This window comes from Lissotriton helveticus, chromosome 1_1 (assembly GCF_964261635.1).
Source record: "Lissotriton helveticus chromosome 1_1, aLisHel1.1, whole genome shotgun sequence".
In the NCBI taxonomy this organism is placed as follows: domain Eukaryota; kingdom Metazoa; phylum Chordata; class Amphibia; order Caudata; family Salamandridae; genus Lissotriton; species Lissotriton helveticus.
The window spans coordinates 1,364,085,801-1,364,090,735 of NC_136057.1; positions in this window are offsets into that span (position 1 = coordinate 1,364,085,801).

Below are 4,935 nucleotides of genomic sequence, written 5' to 3' on the forward strand. Positions count from 1 at the left end.
GGAATCAGTTGAAGTACCAGTAGATCAGAGGGGTCCTTATGTTACAGCACATGTTTTGGGTTCTACTGATCAGTTTCTGGTTGATACAGGGGCTACTCGTAGCGCTTTGTCTAAACAATTGGTTCCGAGGGCTCCCCTGTCTGGCTTAACGATCACATCTGTAGGGTTCGATGGAACACCTTCTCTTAGCCCATTATCCCAACCCCTTGCATTTCATGTCGACAAATTTACAGCACCATGTCCATTCTTGCTTTCCTCAAACACGCCTGACAACATTGTGGGTCTAGACATGCTGAAACATTTTAGAGCCACAATCCGCTGCTCCCCTGAAGGAGTACGCGTGATTTTAAATGACAATTACCCTGCAAAAGAGAGAGTGTGTATGGTCGCTGAAAGTGCTGCATTAGCCTCTTTACCTCACACGTTGTGGGCTACTTCAGACACTGATGTGGGACAGATGGTCATTCCCCCGGTTCGCATTAGTGTAAAGGAGGGAGCTGTGTTGCCACGCCTGCCTCAATATAGGATTTCACAGGAGGGTGAGGAGGCGCTCATACAGATTGTGCAGGATCTCATTCGAGTGGGGGTGGTGGAAGAAGTCCCATACAATGTTTGTAACAGTCCTATTTTACCAATCTTGAAGAAGGACACTGATACTAGGGTATATCGATTTATTATTGATTTGAGGGAGGTGAACAAGATAGTGGTGCCCCAATACCCTGTTGTTTCTGACATCACGACACTCCTTACCTTGGTCCCACCAACAGCGACAACATTCTCGGTTGTCGACCTGAAGAACGCCTTCTTTTCGATCCCTATTCACCCTGATAGCCGTTACCTTTTCGGCTTCACTTTGAATAATCGATCGTATAGATTTTGTAGAAATCCACAGGGCTATACTGAGAGCCCTAGTATCTACAGTCAGGCATTGAAAAGACAGTTGGATTCCTTTGTCTTGCTTGAGGGGGTAGTGCTTATTCAATATGTCGACGATATTTTGTTGGCTGCTGACACCCCTGAGCAATGTGAGACTTGTACGTTGTCTTTGCTTTCCTTTTTGGCTTCTCACAATCATAAGGTATCTAAGAAGAAATTGCAATTCTGTAGACCTAAGGTGACCTACCTAGGCCACCTTTTGTCTAAGGAGGGGCGTGCACTTACATCAGATCGTATCCAAGCCATCCTGGACACACCAACACCTTCTACACAGAAAGATGTTCGAGCATTTTTGGGTCTTACGTCCTTTTGTAGGCAGTGGATACTGGGGTTTTCACATATAGTCAAACCACTGTTAGCGCTATTGACAAAAGACACTCCAATTCCCCTTCCTTGGACAGATGAATGTGAAAACGCTTTCCAACAGTTACGTCAGGCCCTTTGTTCAGCACCAGTGTTAGGCACTCCTGATTACACGAAACTTTTCACATTATATGTACATGAGAGAGATGGATGTGCGTCATCTGTGTTAGTACAGATGCACGGGGACAGGCAGCGTCCGTGTGCATATTTCTCGGCATTGCTCGATCCTGTCGCTCGGGCATTGCCGGGGTGTTTTCGTTCGGTCGCAGCGACAGCTGTGTCAATACGTCAGAGTGAGGGAATAGTGTTATCTCACAAGCTGTTAGTGTTGGTTCCCCATGCTGTTGACGCCCTTTTGAATCAAACAAAGACGCAGCATTTAACAAGTGCCCGTCTGACCGGATATGAACTAACGTTGCTGGCTCCCCATATCACATTGAGGAGATGTGCTACGTTAAATCCAGCAACATTGTTACCATTCCTGACGACTCAGCCTGAGGCACAAGAAGCACATGATTGTATTTTTGTGACTGAGGAACAGACAAAGGGTCGTATCGATCTCCAGGATACGCCTTTCTCAGATGTAGATGGAGAATTATGGGTGGATGGCTCCTGCCTGAAGCTACCGGATGGTACGACTTCGGCAGCATATGCCATCACTACTTTGTATACTATCGTGGAAACAGCACGCATACCACAGAAATCAGCCCAGGCAGCGGAGCTGATAGCATTGACACGAGCATGTGAGCTTAGTGCAGAGTTGTGTGTGAATATTTATACAGATAGCCGCTATGCTTTCGGAGTAGCGCACGACTTTGGCCTGCTCTGGAAGGAAAGAGGTTTTCTGACATCACACGGAACACAAATTATGTATGGAGAACTGGTGCACAATCTTTTGACTGCCCTGACATTTCCTAAGAAGATAGCTATAGTGAAATGCAGTGCACATAAGAAAGTTATTGACAAAGTAGGGCAAGGAAATGCTTTTGCTGACCAAGTAGCACGAGAAACTGCAATGAGACCTGACTCCACTTCAATGTATGTTGTGAAGTCACAAGCAGAACGATGGCATGATGCTAGGAAAGAAGTGAGGGAAATACAGAGAGTTGCTTCTGATAAAGAACGAGAGCAATGGTCTGAAAATGGAGAACTGGATGATGAAGGTTGTTGGCGCAACAAACAAATGGATAGGTGGAAGTTGCCCACAGCTTTTGTCCAACCTATGGTTCAAATGGCACATGGGCTAGCACATGTTGGAGCTTCAGCGATTGTGAAATTGCTTGCGCAAGTTTGGGAGCATCCAGAGATTGCTAGCACGGCCAAGAGAGTGGTACAGACCTGTATGATCTGTCTTAAATACAACCCAGGGAAAGGAACACGGACTCCAGCAGGAGGATTTAAAATACCTACTGCACCTTTTGAAGTCCTGCAAATGGACTATATCCAACTTGAACGCTGTAATAATCTAAAGTACGTCTTGGTAGTGGTGTGTGCTTTCAGTAAATGGATTGAAGCCTACCCTACTAAGGACAATACTGCAATGACTACAGCAAAGGTGCTACTTAAGGAGTTCTTCCCTAGGTATGGTGTTTGTAGACTATTATGGAGTGATAACGGGCCTCATTTTATAGCAGACGTTATCAAGTACGTTCTGAGAGGTCTGGGGATAAAACAGAAGTTTCATGCAGTGTTCCATCCACAGTCGGCTGGCTTGGTGGAACGCTACAATGGAACACTGAAGCTTAAACTAGCAAAGATCCAGGCTTCCACTTCTCTGACTTGGCCCGACGCTTTGCCTTTGGCATTGTTGTCAATAAGATCAGTACCACACTCCCGAACCGGCCTTACACCGTATGAAGTGGTGTTTGGTCGTCCCATGAATATTTGGGGAGTGCCTAAACCAAGTTCCGTATATGATGTACCTTGTGTATTGATGAATGACTATCTGGCACAATTAACTGATAACTTGGTTTCTATTCATCAACAGGTTCGAGAAGCACTCCCTGACCGGTCCACAGGTGAGGGTCATAGTCTCCGACCCGGTGACTTCGTCCTCATCAAGGCGTTCGAGAGCACGAGTGGCCTGGAGCCCCGATGGTGCGGTCCCGAGCAGGTTCTGCTCGCAACAAGAACGGCCGTCCGAGTGACCAACCGGAAGAACTGGATTCACTCCCTTCATTGTCGCAGAGTGCAACCCGGATTGGTGGAGCCTGCCGTGTTGACTGACCATCGAGAAATCCTGACTACAGAGAAAGGCCCTGCTGTGGTACCTGATGAGCAAGAGGAGTTCTTCCCGGACCCGACGACTTCTGGAGTAAGAAAATACAACCTTCGACCCAGGAAGAAGTTTTCTGCTGTTTAGACTGCTGTCAGAACGGCCTCTTGGTTGGTGCAACGGAGAGCCGATGAGGCAAGGGGGGGGGATCAGCCTTGCATTAGAGTAGTGACACCCGTCTTGGCCCGTTGGTGAAGAAAACAACAGCCGCCTTGGGGGAAGAGTTCTGACAGCCTTTTTTTTTAGTTTCAGGAAGATTTGCGAGACATTTGTTCAACATGGAGAGAAAGAAAGTGATCTGCGCCTTCGGATTTATTGCTAGTGTGGCAGTTGTTGCCATTATCACGTGGTTTGTTGAGGATGTAATTCCTGCCCGTGATCTATATGTGGTTTCTACACCGGTGCCAGAGGAGCATTTCTTTTATACGCTCCCCTATCAGGAATCAAAACACCGCTTGTCCTTTGTAAATAACACCTTCATTCAGATGCTACATCATACCCACACTGCTACAAATGAAACAAATTGCTGGATATGTGGTATGATGCCAGCGCACCAGAAGAAGGGGGGAACACCGTTTATACCTCTCCCTTTCTCTCATAATGGTTCTTGTCGTGCCTGGTATACTCTTCTATTTGCCACAAGAAAGCCTGCTGTTGGAAGATTACTTTTTAGACTAAACAAAGAATGTCACCAGAATAAAGAAGGCTATCCACAAGCCAATGGAACAATATGGGAGTGGGAAGAATATCGACCGAACAATGAGTCTACTCCCTACATTTTTACGAACACTAGAGACACTGTCGAAAGTGAAAAATTTGTGATCTCAGTTGCACAAGCACAAGCGGACTTATGCGTACAAAGTGTTGGGAACATCCCTGTAGGTGTTAGTGATTGTATTAAAGTCTTAAATATAGATGGTCTGAATAATAGCACATTTTTAGCGTCCCATAATACATATTTTGTATGCGGTAATAGAGGATATTATCGATTACCAGCTGGCTGGTCAGGAGTATGCTATGTATCGTTTTTATTACCACCAGTGTTTTTAGCACCTGCCACTTATCATAAAGACTTGAAATTGTTGAATAATGCCACTGTGAATAGATACAAACGTACTTTATCTATCGATGATGTGGACCAGACCGACACTAGTTTGCAGCAATATGTAGATTTTAACCTAGGGTTATTCTTTTTTGTTGGAGCTGCCCTAAACAGTAGAAAGATAAGAAGATTAACTAGAGTTGTAGAGGCAGTGACCAACCAAACTGCTGCAGCACTAGGAAACGTAACTGAAGAGTTGCAAATTACTAGAATTGTTGCCCTGCAAAACAGAATGGTGTTAGATGTCATATTAGCAGAA